At 38.0% G+C, this 12,711-nt stretch overlaps 1 protein-coding gene across 1 annotated transcript in view; it reads right to left on the bottom strand.

Annotated features, from left to right (window-relative positions):
- The window catches only part of FGD6 (FYVE, RhoGEF and PH domain containing 6), a 72,079-nt gene that overhangs the window by 44,858 nt on the left and 14,510 nt on the right, over nt 1–12,711 (bottom strand). The gene's annotated exons all lie outside the window — the stretch shown is intronic.

Below are 12,711 nucleotides of genomic sequence, written 5' to 3'. Positions count from 1 at the left end.
GAGAGAAAATTAAAATAGCTTTGTTCTATTACGACAACACAGGAAGGACTCAGGAAACTCCCAAGCAGTTACTGTCTCCCAGAACCAAATGGAGCAGGGGAAGGAAGGCGATTACTGTAAAGTCATCACCGAGTTCAAATGAGGTCCGGAGCCAAGACTACAGCACCGTGGGTGCAGAGACACCCATTTATTTCCATTTGGAAGTTAACAGCTTCATGCAGGAAAAGAGCAGCCACCAGAGAGATGAGTGCTGATGACAACAGCGCATGGCGCATGCCAGGGACAGTTCCCAAAGAGTCTCCAGGAGTTCCATGAAGCCAAAAAAGCAGCTTTTTACTGGAGCTAGCAGGAAACTAAGACTTCTGCAGTTACTCATTAACTTCAGCAATTCAGAAAACTCCTTGTCTAATCTATATAATTCACAGTCAAGTTGGCCTGAGAATGTTTTTTTCAGCAGATGCTATCTCATATTTTATTTTATAGATGACAAACATCTTTATTACATCTGTAGCATGACATCAGGTAGATATATCCCCCAGCTTTAGTCAAAACCTGCAACAGAAATAATACTGCTACTCCTTCCTTTCTAAATTACTCAGTTTTACTATCCACATCTGCCACTGAATCTACCTCTGCAAAATGTATTAAGCACTTTATCCCTGACCACACTGAAATTCACTTTCTAGTCCATTATTCATTAAATTTTAATTTTGTTAACAGACATTTTATTGCCCCTTTCCCTATCCCTAAGATTTGTTTTAATTGCCACTTCAATTTCCTTTAACTAAGATTCCTTCTCATCAAGGAAATGCCTGTGACATCACTGCTCTTTTGCCCAAGCATATTCTACTGGATGCCCACTCCCAGACTTTCCTGTCATTTCCCATTTAAACTTTTCAGGGCAGCTGTGCCAGAACTTAAAGTTTTAAAAATCCCACCCTTTTGGAAGTCAGAAACAAGAATACTTCTATCTGAGGCTGTATTCTACTTGTGCAAACATAATCCCATCACCAGTGAAGGATGAAGAACAAATTAGATGGCCTGTGTTGTGTGAAGCATTTTCTAAATGTAAGATTAATCAGCTTATCTAATAGAAAGTTTCACTAAAAAAACTACTTAAAAATGTTAATAATTAACTAGTGGTGATTTAGGATGTTTAGTAAGTGTCCACAAATGACAGCCAGTCACTGTATACGTTTCTTTTCTTCCTATGAATCACAACATTTAAGTAGTAAGCTCCTTTCCTGGCTTTTGTGGTGTGGATGCACCTACTATTCACTTAAAGGAAACTACGAGAGCTGAGAGAACCATCTACAAAATCTTGCATATGGTATCTGCTCTACTAAAGCATCTTTAGTAACCCCCATAACTCTTTATCCTGTATGTGCTCAGCTTACAGCTCTCTGGTTCTTCCACCTGATATATTTTGTTGAGGCTTTTTTTGGTGGTTATTTTTAAAATTTTTTTCCTTCTTTCTTTGGTTTTTAAAGAAAAAAATCCCCTTGGATGATTAGATGATTAATAAATCAGTTCGCACCCAGCCGTTTTCCAGAATTAAACAGGGTGCCAGTTCAGGGACAGGATGCAATACTGTAGCCATGGGTAGATGCCCTTCTGATGGTATCTGCAGTTGTGTTTCTTCTTCAGAGAAAATGGTGACAAAGTCACTGTGTTGACTTGCACTTATCAGCCACGTGCTGGAGAATACATGATTCTCCTCATACCTTTTGCCTTAACCTTTCCTTGTAAATGTTATGGCTTTTCTGGTGAAACAGAAAGCAGTTTTATATTTACTGATTACTCTTTTCTGTACTTTTACCTCTGATGTCATCTTTAACGTAAGTGGATGTACAGTTCTCTTAAACTTATCTTTGGATATAGTGAAATGCCTTGTAGCCTTTAAGTGTCTCTGGAAATAGTAAATCTTTAAATAAACAGAATATTTTCTAACATATATGAATTCCTCTTTTCTAAAATACCACAACCACGCAGTAACGCTTAAGTGGCTCTTCTGATAGGAACTTTGGGGATACTGTGACCTATCTCTATCTTGTTCCCTCTTCATCACAATTCTTTGTCCACAGCAATACCAAGAGAAACTTCTGCATTATCAGTCATGTGAAACACCATCCCTGCCAACTCACCGTGCTGTGCACTGAGTAAGAATATCTTGCCATATCTCGTGAGCAAGTTATCTAAATATAGACGTGGGGCTTTTTTATTTGACATGTAAAATGAAGGAATCATTAGTTTGCCTCAGAATGAGCAGTTTATGGGATGATGCATACATATTGACCTGTATTTTCCCATTGCAACAGTAAAATATTAATGAAATAAAACATGCTGGGCCTAGTAAGGCATTCAGCAAGATAAACTGTCAAAACTTAAGAAATGTCATCAAGCTATTACAGCCAGAAAAATAAATCCTAATCAGCATAAAAACTACTTATTGTCTTCAAAAGACTAAGACTAGTTCAGACTAGCTTATTTGTATTATAGAAGCTTCAAGTACACCTGAGGCTTCACTTTCAGACAATGTTGATTTAGACCCTGCATAGGGCACCATAGCCTGAAGTCACAATTAACATTTCAGTCTCAGTTTGTAATTCCTTTAGAAGGCAAATAGTATTTTAAGCTTGACTGAGATGATTCAGAAAGATTCTCTGCCATGGAATGCCCCAACAGTAAGTATTTTATAGTATATTGGAATTACTTCAATTGTTAGCATCACCATAACTACTAAAAAGCAAGTTTCCACAGCTCCAAAGTATTAGTTAAAATAGATTCATCCACGTTGCTGCTTTACACACATTTCTGTGTGATCATTATTTTTAGATCTTTTCTCTACTTTCAGTAAGTAATAAAAATATGTAGGAATCCTGAATGAACAGAACCTTGCACATAACACATTGCTAAACTCTTCATTTCTCATCCTTTTGTTGCTTTAAAAGGAGTATCCATTATACTCCGCTTTATCCTTCTGTCCCTTCCTCCAATACTTCATTGTGGGGATTTTGTGGGAGTTTCTGTTTGTTTGTTTGTTTATTGTTAAAGAAAACCTTCAACATATAGGCAAAATTACAGAAACTAGAGTTCCTACTGAAGTAAAAAATACACACCAGATCATCGTAGTGCCAAAAGGCCTGGCTTATTATAACATTTCATCTCAAATCCTTTTTTTATTATTAGAGCATTTCACAATCTTTCCACAGCTGCTTGCACCTCACTTTCCCCCAGAGAGGCAACAATGAATATTCGTGTACATCCATTTTCAGTTTTTAATATCACCAGTCCCTGTAATCAATTTCACTAATTAAGGCATATTCAGTTGCTGTTTTTTCAAGACCTAAAAGCACTCTGACTCTCTGGGGAGGCAGTAGCTGATAACACTGTTACATTTTTATAGAACCTTGTACTTTTAACAGCTGTAAGTAAGGCAGCATGCCCCACTGACTAATTCCCTCAATGAATCCTAGTTGTACACTTCTGGGAAAATCCAAGGATAAAAGACTTTAAGAAAAAAAATTTTCTATGGCATCTTTTCTGTTTGGTCATATCTAAATTCAAAATCTCTCTTTCAAGAAAGAGTTGCAAAGATAAAACTCAAGTTAATATCCCAAAACAATTTATGAAGCAATTTCCTGATTTGGGTGCTCAAGACAATAGGAGATGCTCCTGGAAACCCAAAGCAAAAGTGAAATTATTGCTTAGTTAATAATTGCTTAATTTTGTTTAGTGAACTTTATGTTAGTTTTATTCAATAATTCTTTTTAAAGACAGTCCAATGTCTCTAATATTTAATTACTGCAGGTTTTTGGAAAAAAGAAAATCAGTTCTAGAAAACAAGCATACTTGGCAAAGCACAAAGATAATAAGGAATAGCAAGAAATAACAAGATCACTAGTGAGCTCCTATGGAAGTTTTAAGAAAATGCATAACAAGATTAGTGGTCAGCAAGATTAATAAAGGCATCAATTATTGTACTTTTTGCATGAATTACATGTGCTGCAATACCTCAGCTCCACAACTATTCTGAAGAAGCCAACATTAGCACATTTCCTTTCACAAACCAGTCTAGAAAGCATAAAGATGAACTTCGTATCACTCCAGATGCCCCTGCAGTGTAACCCATCATATATTCACCTATCATTTGAACTTCAGATTCTCTGAACAGCAGTGACTGTCTATCATTGGAGCTAAAAAATTCCCTCCCTCATTGTCCTCTTCATGTCCCCCTGCTTTTCATTTCTTCTTCAGGCATATGGGACCTTTAAGTAGCAAATGAGGATGAAATGCAGCCTAGACCAGGGGGTTTACTTATCTGAGTTATTCCTACAGCATCAGTCACCTCTCTGGTTTAATGACCGACGCACAGATGAAAAAAGCTGAAGCTGAGATCCCATCCCTCTTCTCTAGATGCTGTGGATAGTGTGAGAAAGGCTGGGGGGTACTGCTGCGGCTCTCACAGTGCTGACTTGGCTGCCAGCACTGGACACTGGTTGCCTTGTTGCAGCCAAGCTGCTTGGGCTTCAACCTCTCTGCCAAAAATGGTGCTTTTTCACAGCAAGAGAGCAAGATAGCAAGGTATCCTCTCAAATATGATTTTACACAATAGCATTAACATTATGCCATTAGTTCTTCTGCAGTAACAACTCAATGAGTTGTTCAATCAGTAAGTTCTCATATTGAGTTGTTTAATCAGTTAGTTCTTCATATTATTATGACTAATAAGAAAAAAGGTAACAAACCAGGAATTTTTATTGGTCTGATGGTAAGGAATATGACAATTGATTTTGATCTTCCTTTTATTCGTATTTTAAGACTGCCTGAACAGATCACACCTGTGAGATTCATAAGTTCTGTCTGCAAGCGATCCTTCCATAGGAGACATGGCAAGGAATGAAACAGACCTCTGTAACAGTCTTTAAAATAAAAAGCACCACAAAACAAGAGGCAAACAAACTAGACCGATGAATCCATGATTATTTGCATCACCTATAACTGTTGTGCTATATTGTTTCCAGACTGGTTAGGGAACTTAAAGGATTCAATTACCAACATAAACAGTCCTCAAGCATCACAGTTAGAAAACAGAAACAATCAGCATCCAGCTGAGCAACTCAAATTGAAAATATTCTGTGCACTCTAGGCTCTTTTTTATTCAATTTGCAATTTTAAGACTTCAAGAATTGAAACAAAATTATTTTAAACAATATCATACGTACTGTATGCATGCATTAGCATCTACTTTTTTTATAGGAGCCAGGATGCTTCATGACAGTGATACATTACCAAAAGAAAAGCTCAAGACGACCTATTTGAAATGGATTTTTGTTCAGAGCTGCTTGCACTTTGAAAGCTGTCTGCTGCCTCCCAGGCAACGGACTAGCTGTTGAGAGAGGACAGGTGGGAATGCCAGGAGTCTGCTCCTGCAGGGAGAAATACCAAGAACTACTCTCTTTGTCCCAGTCTTTACCTCTGGTGCTCACTGCTTACACCTGGGATTTCTGGGCAAGGAGGATATCACAAACACTGCTGAGAGTTGCCACCACATTTAGCCTGTTAGATCATGCCACTGGCAGCTCCTTCTATACTTGGCTGAGCATGTTGCAAACTGCAACACCTGACTTGCTGGAACCAAGTTATCCCAGCATTTGCTGCCAGCAGCATTAAGTTTAGCATTTGTTATCCTCAGGCCAAGACAGCACTTATTTCTTTCCTCAGAAGAAGAAAAAAAAAAAATCTGACTCACATTCTATGCCAAAAAATCAAGGCATTTGTTAAAGTGCTTCACACTTTAAAAAAAAGGTACAAAATTTATTAAGTAATCCATTCTGTCAGTCACCCTACTTTGGGCACACTATGATCAATACAGTCATACACATACTTTAATGGCACAATTTGGAAAAGTACAGTTTAAAAAAGGTGCAAACAGTTCTCAGATTATCTCCTTATATAGCTGTGATTTGCAAACACCAGCTTCAGAGGCACACGAGGATGTCTCTCACCACAGGCAGCCTCCCATGATCACAGGAGCCATCTTCAATAAGACCGTTTGTTGACAATTCCTTAGATCCTTGGAAAGTTCAACATAAACACACATGCATGCTTCAGATGTTTCCACACTCATCATAGCAAAGCCACATAAAAAAAAAAAAAAAAAAAAAAAAAAAAAAGACAGAGAAAGAGTCTCAGTTTAAACGTCTCCCAGAAAACTGGTGCCCACAGTGGGACAGCTCAGTTCCCAAACAGCATGGCACAGCTGCCATCGCGACAAGCAGACAGATACTCGAATTGCAAATAATAATTAATACTATCCGGGATCACTAGTGAGCTCCTATGGAAGTTTTAAGAAAATACATAACAAGATTAGTGATCAGCAAGATTAATAAAGGCATCAATTATTGTACTTTTTGCATGAGTTACATTTTGCTGCAATACCTCAGCTCCATGATCATCCTGAAGAAGCCAACATTAGCACATTTCCTTTCACAAACCAGTCTAGAAAGCATAAAGATGAACTTCGTATCACTCCAGATGCCCCTGCAGTGTAACCCATCATATATTCACCTATCATTTGAACTTCAGATTCTCTGAACAGCAATGACTGTCTATCATTGGAGCTAAAAAAATATCTCCCTCATTGTCCTCTTCATGTCTCCCTGCTTTTCATTTCTCCTTCAAGTATACTGGACCATTAAGCAGTAAATGAGAATGAACTGCAGCCTAGACCTTATTTTACCTATCCCAACAGAGGTGCCAAAAGGAGGTGATGTCAATGTAGCAGAATATAATCCAAGAGGATACAAGGGCACAGTCTTGAACATTGGTACTGGAAAGTGAAACACTGGGGGAAAACCAGAGATTTAACCTTTGCCTGGAAGCTTATACAAGGGAAGCAGTCCCTGCATTGGTTCTTCCTGTCACCATCAAAAACTGTCTCACAGAATAGGTAAAGAGAATTTATTCATAAGCATACTTCACAGCACAACTTTAGAAAGCATGGTCTAAAAAAAGCTGCAAACAGCTCTCAGATTATCCTCTTACAGAAATGTATAGCAGAATTTACACCATTTTGCCTTCCCTTATCATTAATTCTTGTTTCATAGGGAGAGCTGCAATGGTCGCAGACCAACACTTTTGGAAAGAACTCCTGGCAAAACCAATATAAAACAGGACCAGCAAAATATGGCACCCATTTACAGTCAAGACCTGCTGTTCTAACTTCTCTCAGTTCACAGAACAGTCCCTAATGGGGAAGGACAGCAGAATCAGAAAAAAAAGAACACTTTACTTTCCAGTCACACAAAAAAGAAAAACCACAACACAACTCCAGCACACATTAAATAGATTTCTGGAAAACTATAAATAAAATGTGATAAAAATCTCAAACCAAACATTTCAAATAGGAAAGAGAAAACTTATACTAAGTAAGAACAAAGCTTCCTATGAACATCCAATTCAAACAAAATTGACTTTGCTTTGCCAGGGCTACCATGACATTCCAATGCATAAATAAGTCTGTTCACTAACATCAGAGTTAATGCACACAACTATCTGCATGGAGAGGAGCTGATGCAGCTTCCTAAGTAGTATGTCAGAAAACAGAAGATGAACTAGTTTGGTTCAGATCAACACAGACTAGATGTAGAGAATAACTGAGCTGCTAAGATTGACTTGTGCTCTTTTTTCCTCTAACTTTTTGCACCGATTAGAAGAACTCCGTGCAGTTGAAATCCCTAAGCCACAAGGCTCAGGTAGCAGCTATCAAAATGGCAGGTTTGGTAAAAACTCCTTTTATTTATTCACATGCACCTGTAAGACTTCTTTAGCCCACTTCTGCTTGAGCAGAGCAGTTTTTCATAAGCATGAAGATATTTTAAAAGAAAATTAAAACTTGTATAAACTTAATATTTCTAAACAAAACTTACTGGATTCTATCATCTAATATAAAATCAGCATTGCTTAACCTAGATTCTGTCTAGTGCACTGAAACAACGTAGCTGCACATTTTTGTACATCTATTTGTTAACTTTAACATTTGTTGACTGTCTTTAACTGGATCAAACATAAATGTTGGGTAAATGTGGCATATTACTATATAAAAACCAAAGTTAATATTTTGATTGCTTACTTTCAACACTTATTTTGTGCCACCCAAAAATCTTTTTTACATCTACTATTACATTAGAATGCAGTTGGAATATCACCACACCACAAAGCTTCACAAACACATTTCCTGAGCAAACGCTGAAAATAACCCACAGGAAAAGGCTGCTGTGGAACATATAAATGGGTCGTTCATCAATTCTCATGTCACATTTGACTCTCCATTCTACATCTGAGGTACTCTCTGGAGTTACATTTTGTTAATTTATACCACAATTGGCAAATAGAGACAGAGAGCACGTGTTGGAGGTGGGGGAGAAAGGCCAACATCAGTGACAAATACGCAGTGTTAACTTAGCTTCCTTCCCCCATCTTATGGAAAAGGAAATACAGATGAAGAATGCCAAAATTAGGAAGAACACAAACATGGAATAAAAGAGGAAAGAAAACGATAAAGAGTTGGAGATTAGTTGATGAAAGAGCGTGACACCGAGTTCCTGTTACCACACGCAGGGGGTTCAGAAGCAGGCTAAAGGACGCAGCAGCTTTACGTGCTGCTTTCCTTACTTCACGCTCCCCCACATCACACTGAGCCACCCTCCAGCTGAAGGCAAGAGCTGACATGCTGAGCTGAGGAAACGTCATTGGGAGGAAGGACGAGGACATCCTTGTATTGTACCAGGGGGAACGATGGGAACAACAGAGTTAGGACACTTTTGCCATCTGTGGTGAGCATTTCTTCAGTAGGAAACACAGGATAGCACAGTTTACCCTCAAAATGGCTCTTTTAATGCAAATGGACTGCATGTTCTTCAAGGTTAATGTGATGTAATTGTCTAGGCTGCATAAGACTATGACCAAAGTAGCCACCAAACCTTTCAGAGAGTGAGGTGGATTCACCCAGCAGCTGGGCAGTACGTGCTGGCAGCGCCCGCCTCATCGCTGCCAGGACCATCTCACTCCCTCTCATACACACAAGTACACCCAGCCCTAACTACATGCAGTAAAAACAAAATGTCAAGAACTTAAATCACATCTATTTTTATGTAGCACTTGTAACATCACCTGACAAATTACAAGACTTTCATTATTGCACCTCCAACTCTGTCAGAATTTTCCCTATGTGCTCTGGTTGTATCAGCCTACTTCGCCCACCTCTTTCTTTTACCAAAATCAACAGGGAGCCCTTGAAAAGAGGGATGAAACAAACACCAATGACAGAAATTCTCTTTCATGACAATCTTGGAGATCTTCACAACTCTTTTCATTTCATAAGATCTTTTAAATCTTTTCATGACTGGATTGCATACTAGAATAATAGTATTGGAAAAATGCAGTTCTCCAACTCCTTTCTCTCCCTCATTAAAGATGGAGAGGATCAGACCTCAGAATCTCTCCCACTGTCAAACGGATTAAATCAGCACATCTCAAAAAACATATTTGCATGAGAATGTGTGAAGATTCTATTAAAGCAAGAAAGTTCCTATTTATTCTGATTTTTAAGAAAATTTAAAAAAGGGGGGAAAGATGTCAGCATAGTTCTACCAGCTTGCTTTAGAAGATTTGAGTATTCTTCCAGAGTGCATATGTTCTTCTTATAGTATATGCATTTTATTTCAGGTTGTATAACAGATTAAACTGTAAAGCTATATAACCAAAAGCCACCCCAACACTAAGGAAAACTTCTCTTACTAGAAAAGCAGACCATGAAGACACTGATTCACATAAAGTTTCTTGGAAGGAAAGAAAAGAAAACCCACAACAGCCCATATGCTTTCCTGAGCAAAAAAATCACTGCAAGTCTTTAATGTAGTTTCTACATGCTACCCTAGTAGTATAAAATAATTAACTTGACACTACATAATAGAGTAATTCTAGACATAAGGTTCCCAGCACCCGCATGCACCAAATTCCTTCCCAAGGTCCTTATGTCAAACATTGATATTCCCAAGTAACAGTACTACTACCACTTCTCACCAACACTGATTTGTCTCACTGATTTGGACTCTAATTAGATGCACATAACAATTACAGAAGTTGTTTCCTCATAGTCTGTAAAAACAAAATGGCTTATTCCTTATATCCACTAGCCAGGAATTCCTTTGTCCATTCCCAGCTCCAGGACTGCCAGAGAGGCTCTGCATTCAGCCTCGCAGGGGACAGGAAGCAGAGATCTGAGCCATCTGACTCACTCTTTACTGACAAGCCCTCAGAGCTGGCAGAAGCCTACCAGCTGCACAACATACGTGGGAAAGGGAGGTAGGGAAGGGAGAAGAAAAAAACAGGCTCAAGGAAGCAGAACGCAAAAAGAAAGCCAGTGATAACACATGACTAAAGATAATGAAGCCTGATGGGAAACCTAAACAGCCTATTATCAAAGCTATTCCACTAAAACCTGATGGACAATTGCAAAGAAAGAAATTTATGTACAATTAAGGGTGGCAGAAGCCAGCTAGAAGTACAGGGGATATTGAAGACAGGACAAGACCGCTGATGCAAGAGAAGGAACCTACCTTCCTCAGATCAGAAACTAATCCATTATAATCTTTAGGAAACAGATGAAATTAAAAAAAAAAATTCACATACTTAGCCTCTACTTATCAAGAAATGATGTTCTTCAATAAAATTCAGTAAAAAGTGGTTTTTAACGTATAACACCTCCAATACCTAAAATGTATTTTGTGCATTCAAATCTCAGCATAAGTGTTTGAACATTCTTTCTAAATGCTATTTAGACCCTGCAGTATTTTATTAATTTAGTGTTTGTGAATGGAAATTTTGCAATTGCAAAAAAACCCCTTCCTAAACACAGCCAATCCCTAAACAACACCATATTTATCTGGTGCAATACTGCTCATCAGAAGCATGTCTCAACTCTAACAAAGTTCAGTATATCAAAGAGGAATATGTATCAAAGCAAAGTGCTTAACCACACAGCTTTCAATATGAAACACAATATTCCAGGAAGGCTTTCATGGACACTTAATTGACCTCTGGGGACTCAGTCACCAAAGCAGAATTTAGTATGGAAAACCAAACTTACATTTTGCACTGAGATGCTCATTTCTGGAAAACCAACAGATTATTCTAAATCAGCAGGTATGGGGAAAATAAGAAGTAATATTCAATTATACCACCATTAAGATTTTAAAGGATTGTTGTTACATGGTACTCCTCCCTCCCTCGCCCTTTCCAAAGAAAAATTCTAGCCAGAAACACGATACAGCTATAAATTTTGTCAAAACCAATTAACAACATTTTCAACATCTTGAAGGAACACTGTCAAGAGTAGCCAGTAAATACAGTATGCTATTCCCGGAACGGTGCAGGAGCAGACTCACTCAACCTGAAATACAATTCTCTTGCCTAGAACAATGTAACAAATACCAAAAGGAAGGCCACAAGATCCAAAAAAGTTTAAGTTTCTGTTTGCTGCAGCATGACAGATGTTCCTAGGCACATTCATTGTTCCTTTGCATCTTTAGATTACTGGACAGTGTACATTAAATGTTACTTTTAGTTTGTAAGGAACATTTTGCTGTCCTCTTCAATAAAAAGTTTTTCACTAAAACTAGAATAACCATAAATATTATGAATAGAATAATGCATAAATATTTTTCCTTCATTAGGAAGTTTTAAAAGAATGGTGTTACTTCAAAGCAGAATCATTACAACTAATGGTCTCTGACAACATTAAAATGAATTGTGGTGGTACCAGCATCACTGACTTTTCACCTCACTTTTCGTGCCCAAACCATTCTTTTCTAAAAAAAATAATAAAAAAAAAACCAAAACAAAACACAAACCAAAACCAAACCAAAAAGCACAAAACACACCAAACCCAAAGAGCTGCCTTCCATGTTGTTATCTGTGACTGGATAGTGATATCTAAAACCTCTTTTACATTTACCAGTACTTTTTCTATCCCATAGCATCTAGTCTTCACTCACTTTGTTTGAAGAGTCCTCATAGTAACACATTCACATAAATTTTCCATTTTAAATTTTCAGTCAAACAGGTAGGTTAGGGCAAAATAAACCATCTTTAAAAACCATTTCAAAAGACTTTCTTTTTGTATAGTGGAAACAAAACATGGATTATCCGCTCCCAAGGTACTGTCATTACTTTGAGAATATTCTCCTGAACTACTTAACAAACTAAACCCACCTGTCTCCTGTCAGCAGTGCCTGTCCCACCTCGGTGGTTCACACAACATATCAGGACCCTGGGCTCTCTTCCTTCCAAAGCCAAGCCCATCTCCAATAGAAAGGAGGCTGACATCAAATAACTCAGAAATCAAGTGGTAAGTAAAAACTGATACCTACCATTAACTACTCAGGCCTGCCATTTGCATTTAAACCCCTGCGGGAAGGCCCAAGCAAACAAAACATATCTGAATTAAATAAGACATATGAAGTTCAGGTAAGAGTGTCAGAAGCCATTACCATTCTCCATTAAAGCATACTGGTTTCATGAGAATGGGATCATGAGGAAATTTGTTAGTAACCACAAAAACACTGGGTACATTATGAAAACTTTATTTCTTCCCCCAGCAAGAAATGTAACATGAGGTAAAGACACCACTGAACTCTTCTGGTAATG

The sequence above is a fragment of the Pipra filicauda genome, unplaced genomic scaffold (genome assembly GCF_003945595.2).
Source record: "Pipra filicauda isolate LSUMZ 115617 unplaced genomic scaffold, ASM394559v2 scaffold132_size2486313_pilon, whole genome shotgun sequence".
Classification (NCBI taxonomy): domain Eukaryota; kingdom Metazoa; phylum Chordata; class Aves; order Passeriformes; family Pipridae; genus Pipra; species Pipra filicauda.
The sequence above is the reverse complement of the archived record's forward strand: the minus strand, read 5'-3'. Positions and strand labels throughout refer to the sequence as shown.